The 13,602-nt window shown below is 44.0% G+C and overlaps 1 protein-coding gene across 7 annotated transcripts in view; it reads left to right on the plus strand.

Annotated features, from left to right (window-relative positions):
* Positions 1–13,602, plus strand: part of LOC141998549 (C-type lectin domain family 2 member A-like) — a 54,615-nt gene that overhangs the window by 15,853 nt on the left and 25,160 nt on the right. For 5 of the 7 annotated variants that reach the window (XR_012641847.1, XM_074971415.1, XM_074971411.1 and 2 more), the window contains exon 3: positions 7,684–7,788. The exons of 1 other annotated variant lie outside the window; for it this stretch is intronic. The gene's annotated coding sequence lies outside the window, so the exon portion shown is untranslated. Of the gene's footprint in view, positions 1–6,799; positions 7,491–7,683; positions 7,789–13,602 lie in introns of those variants that run through there. One more of the 7 variants, XM_074971412.1, reaches the window with a different exon arrangement.

Here is a 13,602-nt window from a genome sequence, read left to right on the forward strand (position 1 = left end):
ATGGTGTTCCTAGCCTCTGTTTGCCAGAAGCTGGGAATGAGCAACAGGGGATGGATCACTTGATGATTCCCTGTTCTGTTCATTCCCTCTGGGGCACCTGGCACTGGCCACTGTCAGAAGAGAGGATACTGGGCTAGATGGACCTTTGGTCTGACCCAGTAGGGCCATTCTTATGTTCTTTGTTCTTATGAAACCAGACGCAGAAAGGGTCTAAAACTGTGGAACTAGGTAAATAGCCTGTCCTAATGCATTTAACAAGTGTATAATAGAACCACAGGGAACAAATAAAGAGGCCGCTTAGAAGGTTTTCAGAGTTGTGAGTCTGGGAATGTGTATCTTTTTTAGAGGAACTGGGCATGCCCAAATTTTAGTGCAGGCGTTGCCTTCTACTCCCAGTGTGGCCTGACACAACATAAACTTGCCTTACCTCAGTTTTCCAATCTGTAAAATGGGGATGGTGGTAATGACCTAGCCCACTGCTATGTTGTGACGACTTCTTCATTAGTGAGCCAGATTCGTGAGAGGTATGTGCTAAGTCTGATTATTGCCGAGTTTGTTTACTTTATGTGGTGGTTGGTTAGCTCTGTCTGGGCCTGTCAGTATTGCCAACTTTCATGATAACATCATAAGTCTTATCAGATTTAGTGTTTTTTCTTACAGCTGCAGCTCCTGGTGTCAAGTGAAGACAGAATCTCAGCTTTCATTTTAAAAGAAAAAGTAAATATCTAGCCCTCTGTGACTGCATGTGACTGCTAACGGCTCAAAAACCAGACGGCAAAGAAAGAACCCACCATGTATTATTATTAAACTCACGATTTTTGGAGGCCTGCCTCAGCATTTTTGAATCCTTGGGGCTGGCAATGCTGAATAAAAGTGGTATGTTTAAAACTTGACAACTAACACATCTCAAAATGCCAGTGCAGACAGGGCAAGTTGCATTGTCACATGTGCTAGCTGTGGGTAGCCTGTCGTTTACCTTGACCAGCTAACACATGTTGAAATACAATGCGACCTATCTACACTAGAGTTTTAAGCACGTTAGCTCTCACACTTTTGAAACACCCCTTTTATCCTACTGTGTGGACAGGCCCTCTGAAATACTGGTTAAAAACCCCCAGTACAGCTGTGTGGCAGGTGGGCTGTTTATTTCCTGAATTGACTGACTTCTTATGAAAAACCTACTGCTGAGTGTGAAATGAAGAGAGTGTCAGCCGTGGTAACCACAACAGTGGCATAAAAAATTGTTAAAGGAAATAAAGAAAGCCGTGAACTCCTTGCCCTTCCTGCTCTTTCAAGCAAAGACAAAAATAGGGAAGATCTTTGCAGAGTAAGATCACACTCAGTCATGGATGCCGTTTCAGATTTTGGTAAGGGGGGACAACTTTAACTGTGATTGCAGGGGCTACTTAGGCAACTGAAAACTCTAGGTTTTTTTGCAGACAATAACTTAGAAAATTACCTGTCCCTCTCCCTCTCTCTCATATCTCTAATACTCAGCACTAATGCTAACATGTTCTAATATCTTGTGTCATGTCACTTAAGGGACACTGGTTAGGCTTAAAATTTTAAAGTATATTCTTACTCTTGAATACAACAATTGTAGAAAAATCTAGATTGCTTTCTATCATTTAAGCCACTTACTTCTTGAAGTTCACCAAGCTTGAAATAGATCATTTACCTTTTGAAAACATCCTACTAGGGCAAAGCCCCCATGAGTTTATACCTGCACCTGCCTGGGGTGTTACCGTACTAAATAGACTAGACCAGAAATTGACTTTAAACAGGAATGAAACCGACACTTTCAGTTTACTTTCACAGTATTGCCAACCCCAAATGTTTAAAAATCATGAGTCAGGCTCACCAAAAATCGTGAGATTGGCTTAAAAATCATATTATGTAAAAGTAATAGATGTGGTGTTCTTTTTATTTGCCTTCTGCTTTTTGAGCCTTTAGGGTGCACTGGGGTCACATTGTGAAGCTTTCTGCACAGCTACAAGGGCCAGAAACTTACTTGTTCTTTAAGAATGAAGGCTGAAATCCTCACATCTCCACTTGACTCCAGGAGCCGGGGCTTTAAGGAAAAAAAAAATTATTGTGAGACTCGTGACAAAATCACGAGAGTTGAAAACACTGCTTTCACTTCTGTTTGAGACTAGTTACTTTCCTGAAGGCTCTTAAGAAAAACACTACGGTGATTGAGTTGCAGTTCTCACAGGAGAGTACTTAAAACCAAACACCAAGAAAATCCCACATTTTAAAGCTGAGGGAAAAAATGGAGTCTTCTGAGATATATCAGGGCCACTGCAGGGAGGAAAGGAAAATAAACAGGCACAGGAGCTCAAGAGGAAGAACTGTCCAGAAAGGAAGTTGGAGGGTCAAATCTTCCAGCGCTTAATCAGGTAAAATTTCTATTGCCATCAGCGCCTCCACTGATAGATATTAACATGTTCAATAATTATACACTTCATACTTAAATATCTTGAGCCACCTTATCCAGGGCTACACATTTTATATGCATTGGCTCAGGGACTATATTTTCTGGCATATTCTGAACAGTGCTGAGCATACAGATGGTGTCAGTGAATAAGAACGGCTGTACTGGGTCTGCTAGGCATCTAGTGGGGTTTACAAAGCACCTATCCTTGTGGGCGCTTTTGAAAATCCCACTAGGCACCCCTGTACTTAGCTAGTTCCTGAAGCCCTTACTCAGTTTTCATCTAGTCTGCTCAGGTCAAACTCCCAACAGGGCCTTGTCTACAACTAGCTTCTCTCGATTAAGCTAAATTCAGCAACAGAATTAAATTAAATTGATATAAGGCAGTTGTAAACCGCTTTCAGAATGACCACCCAGGAGTTTTCATCAGTTTAACTACCTTTATTTAAAAAACAATTTTGGTTAAACCAGCGTTTGTAGCCTATGTTTGATTCTGATTATCTCTTGACTTCAGTGGAGTTTACTCCTTATATATGCCCAGGGTGAGCAAGAGGAGAATCAGGCCCAGGGGCTCCAGTGGGGTTGCTCCCGATTCACACTGAGAGCGAATGAGAAAAGAATTCAGTCCAGTGACTCTGATGAGAGGATAGCCCTGAGTGAGGACTTAATAAAAAAGAGTACTGGGGACTCGAGATTGAGCTCACAGTCTTCAATGATCTCGCTGGGGTGGGACTCTCTGCAGAACTGAGGGGCTGGGAGAGAAAACTTCTGAGCCTGCTGAGGGATGGGGCAGGCACCAGAATTATTCTCTGATCCTTCATTTAAAAAAAAGGAAGAAAGACTGTGCTGTTTTACAGCATGGTCCAGCACTGCCAAAGCCTTTAGAATAAGCTTCAGTGTTTGGGACTAGAACTGTAAAATATAGTAATGAGATGTTTTCTCGCTGGAAGAAGGATGCATCGGGGGTATGGGAAAAATCTCATCCCTCACAATGGAGTCTCCTGATTCTGTGTCCTTTTCCTTCCTAGTAGTATTCCAGATTGTAACTTCTGGTGCCCATAGTGCATGGGGGTGACTCCTTTGGTGCTCTTTCTCACAGCTTGTCTGAACCATTTTTATTCCCCACTGTAGCTGGTCTGCCTTTTTTTCTGAAGTCTGATTGCATCCCAAAGAGGAATCACTGAAATATTGGAGCATGTACATCAGGCACCTCAATTCAGGGAGAGTACAAATGGGTTCTGCCCTTATGTTAAAAACAAACAAACAAACAAAAAACACAACAAAACTGATCAATAAGACCTCAAAATAATGACTGTAAACACAGAAGTCCTGGTGGTATGTTATGTACTATTAATATTGAGTATTGTTGTACTTCCTTATAAGCATGTTTCCACCAGGACATGTAGAAGTCTGTATTAAATATCAGTTATAGTTCATGCCCAGCGTGATAAATTTCCATTGTTGCATTTTGGTGATTTATGATGGACTGACTGTGGGGCTCTTGTGTTGGACACGTAGAATATCCTGAATTCATATCTAGCCAACCTATGTCACTGGACATGGAGCTGATTTCTACCCCCACTTTCCCTTCCTTCGAGACATGGAGAAGGAGCCATGCTACTGAAATAGTGCAGCTTTTGTAGAATAAACTGAAAGAATTTCCCTCTGTGCTAACTTTAACCCCATTCTTCACTATTTGGAAATTGGCCCAATAATTGAAATGAAAAAACTTAGCAGAGAATCTGACAAATTACTCCCACAGGTGGGAGTGACCAAATCTATTAGGGTGTAAAATCTTTACACGGGAGAGGGGAAAAGTGGTCACATAGATAATTTAGGGTTCCATTGAAATTGATGGGAGAGTTGTCATTGACCTCAGCAGCAGGCCCCCAATGGATTACACATTTAGGACCTGATCCAAACTCCACTGAAATCAGCAGCGATATTTCCGTTGGCTTCAATGGGCTTTGGATGAGACCCTTCAATGGGCTTTGGATGAGACCAGATTTTAGCGCTTTGGCAACCCTAAAAGAAGAAGGGTTTCCAAAGCGCTAAAACCTGGGCAAGGTTTTCAAAAGTGACTGGTGTCCTTGGGTGTGAGAACTTAAAGAAGCCTGACTTTCAGAGGGTGGGTACTCAGCACTTTTTGAAAACAAAGCCCCTTTCAGGTGTCTCAAACTGGGACCCCAAAATCACTTGCCAAGATTTTTTTTTTAAAGTGATCACCTCTCATAAACTAGATGCCTGTTCCTGGTCCCATTGGAAGGCCAGTTGACTGAAAGGGAATCGGGATTGGGCCGTGTAGGTGATAAAGGAAGTATTTCAAGCACCACTGAGATGCAGCCAGCTTTTTCTATGTTTTGAATCTAATTACCCTGTAAGGTATCTACCATCCTGATTTTACAGGGGGGATTTCTTTATTTCTATTTACTTCTATTTTTATTAAAAGTCTTCTTGTAAGAAAACTGAATGCTTGTTCATTGTTCACAGATCCAAGGGTTTGGGTCTGTGGTCACCTATGCAAATTGGTGAGGCTTTTTATCCAACATTTCCCAGGAAAGGGGGGGTGCAAGTGTTGGGAGGATTGTTCATTGTTCTTAAGATCCAAGGGTCTGGGTCTGTAGTCACCTAGGCAAATTGGTGAGGCTTTTTACCAAACCTTGTCCAGGAAGTGGGGTGCAAGGATTTGGGAAGTATTTTGGGGGGAAAGATGTGTCCAAACAGCTCTTCCCCAGTAACCAGTATTAGTTTGGTGGTGGTAGCGGCCAATCCAAGGACAAAGGGTGGAATATTTTGTACCTTGGGGAAGTTTTGACCTAAGCTGGTAAAGACAAGCTTAGGAGGTTTTTCATGCAGGTCCCCACATCTGTACCCTAGAGTTCAGAGTGGGGGAGGCAGTTTCCACAGTATGCATCTGATGAAGTGAGCTGTAGCTCACAAAAGCTCATGCTCAAATAAATTGGTTAGTCTCTAAGGTGCCACAAGTCCTCCTTTTCTTTTTGCGAATACAGACTAACACGGCTGTTACTCTGAAAGCAGCCAGCTTTGCAGCTATACGTGGTGGTGTTTAACAGTGCATTGCAATGGAGTGCTTTTGTACTAGCAAAAGAGGCATAAAAAGGAAATGAATTGACCACAAGAATGCACCCAAAGGGAATAACAAATACTCCGATAAGACTTGTTTAGAACAAAGCCCATTTGGGGCTCTGAATAAAGAGGAAGCCTCCTCTCTTGGTGATATTTTGGTAAGTTTGTGCATGAATAGAGAAACAGAAAAAAACATTCTGGTGCTAAAAGCTCACTCTGCCTCACCTCATGCAAAATAAAATCTCTAGGGAAACTGAGTCATTGGGGTTTAAAAGCAGGCGGAGTGGCACCTGGGCTAGAAAGCAGAAAACCCAAATAGTGCTAGCAAGGGCTTTTTCTCTAGCTCTGCGCACTTTTCTGTCTGTAGCATTTGGTATTTATTTCCCCCCTTTTCATGATGGCGCCCTCACAACACACAGACTATGTCATCGTTCTTGACAAACTGGTTTACTCAGAGTTATAGAGCTAGAGAAGGTAGAAGCGAACGTAAAGCTCTTTACTATCTCAAAAGAAGTTCTGTGTTTCATACTGTGGATCCTAAAGTGATGAGACTAGATCAGAAGAGCTTTGGGTTAGAGCTAAGGGTTTAAGGGCTATAGTCCTAAGGGGGTTTTATTTTTTAACGTCTGTGGCTAATATTGAGATCCTGGATCTCTAGATCGAGGCCCTGGGGAATTCCCAGTCTCTCCCCAATGCCTCTGAGGCAGGGTGTAGTTGTTAAGTGTGATCCCTTTAGCACAAATACAAGAGCGGATGGTGGGGGGCACACATTAATTTTTAACCCTGAGCAAGTGTATTAGCCCAGCATCAGCAGCTGACAAACTAGTTCTTCTGCATTGCGAAGCAGGAAGCCCGGCCTCAGGCAGTGAGCAGGTGTGCCACCCCTCCCCAGCCCCCCAAGCCTCTCTCCACTAGTTAGCATCTGCAGAAGCTGTGAACTTATTCCCAAAACCAGGGACACGGGGTGTAATTACAGGGGCATCCCAACACTGTGAACTTTCACCGTAGGTTTCATAGGCTGGTGTGGGATTCACGCTGAACAAAGCAAAATTGTATCTCAGCCCTGCAGGCTACAGTGTTTCTTACGAATCCAACTGTACCCTGGCGGTGATCAAGAAACTGGTGTCGAGGGTGGGGCAGTGAGGGAAGGGCAGCTCTCACTGCTCCCTGGAGGCTGAGAGCCAGATTCTCATCCTGGTTACCAAGGTAACTCTGAGGTAACTTCAGTGCCCCAGAACTGGTGTAAATGAGAGCGGGATCTGGCCCTATGGGTCTAACTCTGCTACTCTGGGCCTTTGGCACTCAGGAGATTCACCCCTTCTTCATCAGCACTGAGCATACTTCAGGCACCTGAATTATCCTCCACTCCTGAACCCCAGTGGGATTCTTTCCTGTCACCTGCAAAGACCTAAAAAATAGCCCAGTCGTTCATCCTAACCCCAGCTGTCTCTGCCTTCACCAGCTCCCTGAAAACACCCCCATGCGGCAAGCTGGAAGCAGGGTTGATATAACCCTATCCACCTGACCTCTTTCTGTCTCAAACAAGCCTCCTCTACAAACACTGAGAAGCCACGTGATCCAGATTCCTTAGCTTTCTGGAGTGCTATTTATGCACCAGTTTCCTTAGTTTTCTTTGGTGCTATTTTTCCCATCTTGTGACTAGTTGAACCTTGGTCACGGAGCCTCACCAGAGCACAGTCCTACAGCGCTCAGAGCGACAGCTCACCCTGGATGTTGTGACATCACACACGGTTCCCTGCCAATTGTGTGGGGCAGCAGTTGCTGCTGACTTCAAAGTCCTGGGGATGAGCCCCTCAGCGTTCCTGAACAGGATTTTGGAACAACCAAAGAGGAGCTGGTCTGGGACAATGCACTGGGCCCAGTGCACTGTGGGACAGGACCTCGGGAATAGCCAGTGCTGAGCGGATAACCGTGCAGTGCAGACAGGTTTAGTGACACTGCTAGCTAGGTACCTCCTAGCTCTATATCTCCGTACCGAGGGCAGGGCTTCTCTGACTAGGGGTCCTATAAAGGCAGCAGCACAAAAGCCAGCAAACAGAGCTGCAAACAGGGGAGTTTGAGGGGAGTTTGTATTGTGGTGCTTGTTTGGGGTTTGTTTTTGCTGTGGGTGGTGGTGTTTTGATGTGGTTTGTGTTTCCCAGATTAACAGGATGTAGGTGGGAAGGCGATGACAGATACAGAGGCAGCAGTGGGAGTGACCCATGTCGTGGAAGACGCAATGAAGATGACTGGATGTGGAAGCTGCGGTATGTACATGATCCTGGAGGGGGTACCTGGTAAGAGTTTTGGCTGCATGAAATGCCATCTGATAGAGCTGATGGAGGAAAAGATCCGAGGTTTGGAGATGCAGGTGGAAAGTCTGGTTGAGTTTAGGAAGGGGTTTGAGCAGATTATGGAGCAAAGACATGAGGCATCTGAAGGGAAAAGCTCAGACTTGCAGATGGAAGCAGGACTGAGGAATTCTAAGGGGAGACTGGGTAAGGAAAGTGGTCAGTGGAAGCATGTGACTAAAAGAACCAGGCAGAGGAAAAGACGGGCTAGTGAAGGAGAAATAGAGCTCAAGAACAGGTTTGCAGAGTTGGAAAATGAAGAAGGGGCTCAGCAGGTAGTCACTGAAGGTGGAAGGGCAAGGAAGAAGAGAAGAGCGGCTAGTCCTAGGGCTACTAGGATGATCCGAGGAATGGAAAACTTGTCTTATGAAAGGAGACTCAAGGAGCTTGGCTTGTTTAGCCTAACTAAAAGAAGGTTGAGGGGAGATATGATTGCTCTCTATAAATATATCAGAGGGATAAATACCGGCGAGGGAGAGGAATTATTTAAGCTCAGTACCAACGTGGACACAAGAACAAATGGATATAAACTGGCCAACAGGAAATTTAGACTAGAAATTAGATGAAGGTTTCTAACCATCAGAGGAGTGAAGTTTTGGAATAGCCTTCAAAGGGAAGCAGTGGGGGCAAAAGATCTGTCTGGCTTTAAGATTAAACTCGATAAGTTTATGGAGGAGATGGTATGATGGGATAACATGGTTTTGGTAATTAAATATTCATGGTAAATACGCCCAATGGCCTGTGATGAGATATTAGATGGGGTGGGATCTGAGTTACCCAGGAAAGAATTTTCTGTAGAATCTGGCTGATGAATCTTGCCCATATGCTCAGGGTTTAGCTGATCGCCATATTTGGGGTCAGGAAGGAATTTTCCTCCAGGGCAGATTGGAAGAGGCCCTGGAGGTTTTTCGCCTTCCTCTGTAGCATGGGGCACGGGTCACTTGCTGGAGGATTCTCTGCTCCTTGAAGTCTTTAAACTACGATTTGAGGACTTCAATAGCACAGATATAGGTGTGAGGTTTTTTGCAGCTGTGGTGGGTGAAATTCTGTGGCCTGCGTTGTGCAGGAGGTCAGACTAGATGATCATAATGGTCCCTTCTGACCTAAATATCTATGAAAAAAAAAAGGGGGGCAGGGGGGGAAGAGTCAATGGAGACTACACCAAATATGAGCCTCAAGAGGATACAGGATGGGTTGAAGAGGATTACAAGGGAGAACAGGAATGGGAAGAACTTGCAGCCAGAGGGAACAGGGGATAGACTGGAGAATAGCACCATCACCAGGAAAAGGCAGGTCTGTGTGATCGGGGACTCTTTATTGAGAAGAATAGACAGGCCTGTAATCAGAACTGATCCAGAGAATAGAAGGGTATGCTGTCTTCCAGGTGCTAAGATACGGGATGTAGACCTGAGGTTGAAAAGGATCTTAAAGGGAGCAGGAAAGAATCCCCTAATTATCCTTCATGTGGGAACAAATGATACGGCTAGATTCTTACTGGAAAGTATTAAGGGAGACTATGCTAGGCTGGGGAAGACGCTTAAGGAAATGGAGGCTCAGGTAATCTTTAGTGGGATTCTGCCTGTTCCTAGAGAAGGGCAACAAAGGTGTGACAAGATTATGACTATCAACAGATGGCTTAGGCAGTGGTGCTATAAGGAGGGCTTTGGGATGTATGGCCACTGGGAGGTATTCATGGAAAGAGGACAGTTCTCTCGGGATGGACGTCATCTGAGTAGGGAAGGAAATAGATTTCTAGGATGGAGGCTGGCACAACTGATTAAGAGAGCTTTAAACTAGGAATTTGGGGGAGATGGTTGGGAGATGTCCAGGTAGTCTCCACGCCAGATTTTAGCATTGAGAGGGAAGAAAATGAAGTAAGAAAGGATACAACCGTGGGTAGGAGAGTGTGTATAAGGAGGAAGGGCAGTGTGGATACCAGTCTAATAGGTCATACTGGCTGTAGAATGACCTGCCTAATAGGGTACAGAATGTGAGCGAGGCCAAACAGCAAAAATGAAGATGTTTGTACACCAATGCGAGGAGCCTAGGTAACAAAATGGAGGAACGAGAGCTACTGGTGCAGGAAGTGAAACCGGATATTATAGGGATAACAGAAACATGGTGGAATAGTAGTCATGACTGGAGTACGGGTATTGAAGGGTGTGTGCTGTTTAGGAAAGACCGAAATAAAGGTAAAGGTGGTGGAGTAGCATTGTATATCAGTGAGGAGGTAGAATGTAAAGAAATAAGAGGTGATGGAATGGATAAGACAGAGTCCGTCTGGGCAAAAATTACACTGGGGAAGAAAACTATTAGAGCCTCCCCTGGGATAGTGTTTGAGGTGTGCTATAGACCGCCGGGATCTAATTTGGATATGGATAGAGCCCTCTTTAATGTTTTTAATAAAGTAAATACTAATGGAAACTGCGTGATCATTAGAGACGTTAACTTCTCAGATATAGACGGGAGGACGAGTGCTAGTAATAATAATAGGGCTCAGATGTTCCTAGATGCGATAGCTGATGGATTCCTTCAGCAAGTAGTTGCTGAACCGACGAGAGGGGATGCCATTTTAGATTTGGTTTTGGTGAGTAGTGAGGACCTCATAGAAGAAAGGGTTGTAGGGGATAATCTTGGCTCAAGTGATCATGAGCTCATTCAGTTCAAACTGAACGGAAGGATTAACAAAAATAAATCTGCGACTAGGGTTTTTGATTTCAAAAGGGCTGACTTTCAAAACTTAAGGAAATTAGTTAGGGAAGTGGATTGGACTGAAGAACTTATGGATCTAAAGGTAGAGGAGGCCTGGGATTACTTTAAATCAAAGCTGCAGAAGCTATCGGAAGCCTGCATCCCAAGAAAGGGGAAAAAATTCATCTGCAGGAGTGGTAGACCAAGCTGGATGAGCAAGCATCTCAGAGAGCTGATTAAGAAAAAGCAGAAAGCATACAGGGAGTGGAAGATGGGAGGGATCAGCAAGGAAAGCTACCTTATTGAGGGCAGAACATGTAGGGATAAAGTGAGACAGGCTAAAAGTCAAGTAGAGTTGGACCTTGCAAAGGGAATTAAAACCAATAGTAAAAGGTTCTATAGCCATATAAATAAGAAGAAAACAAAGAAAGAAGAAGTGGGACCGCTAAACACTGAGGATGGAGTGGAGGTCAAGGATAATCTAGGCATGGCCCAATATCTAAACAAATACTTTGCCTCCGTCTTTAATAAGACTAAAGAGGATCTTAGGGATAATGGTAGCATGACAAATGGGAATGAGGATATGGAGGTAGACATTACCATATTTGAGGTAGAAGCGAAACTCAAACAGCTTAATGGGACTAAATCGGGGGGCCCAGATAATCTTCATCCAAGAATATTAAAGGAATTGGCACCCGAAATTGCAAGCCCATTAGCAAGAATTTTTAATGAATCTGTAAACTCAGGGGTTTGTCCTGTATGATTGAAGAATTGCTAACATAGTTCCTATTTTTAAGAAAGGGAAAAAAATGATCCAGGTAACTACAGGCCTGTTAGTTTGACATCTGTAGTATGCAAGGTCTTGGAAAAAATTTTGAAGGAGAAAGTAGTTAAGGACATTGAAGTCAATGATAAATGGGACAAAATACAACATGGTTTTACGAAAGGTAGATAGTGCCAAACCAACCTGATCTCCTTCTTTGAGAAGGTAACAGATTTTTTGAGACAAAGGAAACACAGTGGATCTAATTTACTTAGATTTCAGTAAGGCATTTGATACCGTGCCACATGGGATCAGGGCTGCAGCATGTGAGACACTAAACACACATGAAAAGCCAACTCTAAATAGACCCGACAGAAAGTGTCAGGAAGGGAAACTGAGGCACAGTCCAGTGATGTGCCTAAGGTCACCCAGCAGGTCAGTGGCAGAGCTGGGAATAGCACTCAGGTCTCCTGATGCCCAGCCCAGTGCTCTATCCACTGGACAGCACTGCCTCTGATCTGGTTGCACTTCACACTCACTTTGCACTGGTGTAAATGACTATACAAAGGACAGGCCAAAGGTGAACTTGGCCCAGAGATGCTAGCAATAGGGCAGTTTCTTATCTCAGCAAAGGGTCCCTCTGCCCCCAAAGCCAAAGGGGAGGGGAATCTGATTTAACTGCCAGCATAGATGGGATAAACCCCCTTTCAGCTCAGTTATAAAGAGCGTTTTATGGGTCCATTTCCTGGTGGCTGATTGAGTCAGGCTCAGGGGCCCTGCAAGGAGGGACCCCAAATGCCTTTTTAAACGTGACCTGGAAAGCTTGTGTGCTTTTTGTTTTGTTGTATCTCTTTGGGTGTGTTTTTTTTTGCCTTGGGTACCAGGAATGTTCGTCCTTGATTTTGCTGGGGGGATTGTTAGGGGTCATTGAGGATGTACTCTGAGCTCTCTTGTATACATATTGTTACTTGACAAACACCCCAAAACATTTATTTAAATTAAAAGTTTATTGATTAAAGAGAAGAAAGAACAAGAAATTAAAACAGGCATTTATTCTGAAATTGGGTGAGAGATTATGCAAAACAAGCAGTCAAAACTTTTAAAACTTTTTTCTGGAGGCAAAATATTAGTCTCTAATTTCAGAATAGCCTTTCTTTGAAAAGGAAAAGGTTAATTTTACTTTCATCTCTGGTGTATGGAGGGTATTTACGGATCCTGTTTGTAACAACCAGACACACAATTTGGAGAAGAGGAGATAGAAAAGATGGGTGAAATACGGCTTTTGTTCATGTTTTTGGCACGCTGGATCACTGGTTAGGTAGGAGTAGGTGGCTTTTGGCTGACAAGTCAACCACAACACCTGCTCTTTGGATTGTGGCTTACCGATTTGGTCAGGAATGCTATTTGCTTGGGGTTTTTTTGTTTGTTTTCTTAGACCAGGAAGGCGTGGATGAACCCAGCATGGTTGACTTCAGGATTCAGTGAAAAGTCTAGAAAGTGCGAGAGAGGGTAGAAGGAAAGAAAAGAAGGGGGGCATAAGATAACACAACATGGGAAGGGAAAACGATGCAGGATCTTACATACCTCTGCAGTGTGGGAAGTTGAATACCCCCACTGGTGGGCTGAGGGCTGCGTGGCATGATAATGTGATGACTTTCAGCACTCACAGATGAAAACAAAATTCCTTGAACAAGATTATGGCCAGCCAGCCAGACTTCCTCTCAGGAAGGAAGTCCTTAGGTGAGTCAAGATGAATGGTGATGCTGCTGGCAGTTCAGGGGATGAGCTATGTTGCAAGGCAGGATGGGCAGATGAGAGGGAGAATAGAAGTGAACTATCTGAACTGATCATGTCCTGTCCCCCTCCCGCCCCCCCCAAGGAAACCCAAGGAGCAGGAAAGTGGGCATCGTAGTTCATCCCTGTCCTTATTTTGTCTGCAATTAGGCTTAATAACCGTCACACTAATTGTGGTCTATTCGCTTCTGGTTCCACATCGGTTTTACCCAGCGTAATTTTAACAGCCCTTGGATTTTATTAACGTGGCCTTTTCGGTTTAGACTAATCCAGCTTTTTTTTCTGGTTCTCCTATTTTTCATGGTTATTGGAACCTCTCAGGAACGTTCACATCTTTTTTCACAGTGAAGCTCACAATAGGGGTACACTGGGTAGGCCCAGTTGTCACAACAGCTCTCACACCTTAACTGAAGTGTTGCATCTCCTACAACTACTGCCTTTTCCCAAATGTTCATTCAGCTTTGAAGTAAATAAAAATTTTT

Source organism: Natator depressus, chromosome 14 (genome assembly GCF_965152275.1).
Source record: "Natator depressus isolate rNatDep1 chromosome 14, rNatDep2.hap1, whole genome shotgun sequence".
NCBI lineage: Eukaryota > Metazoa > Chordata > Testudines > Cheloniidae > Natator > Natator depressus.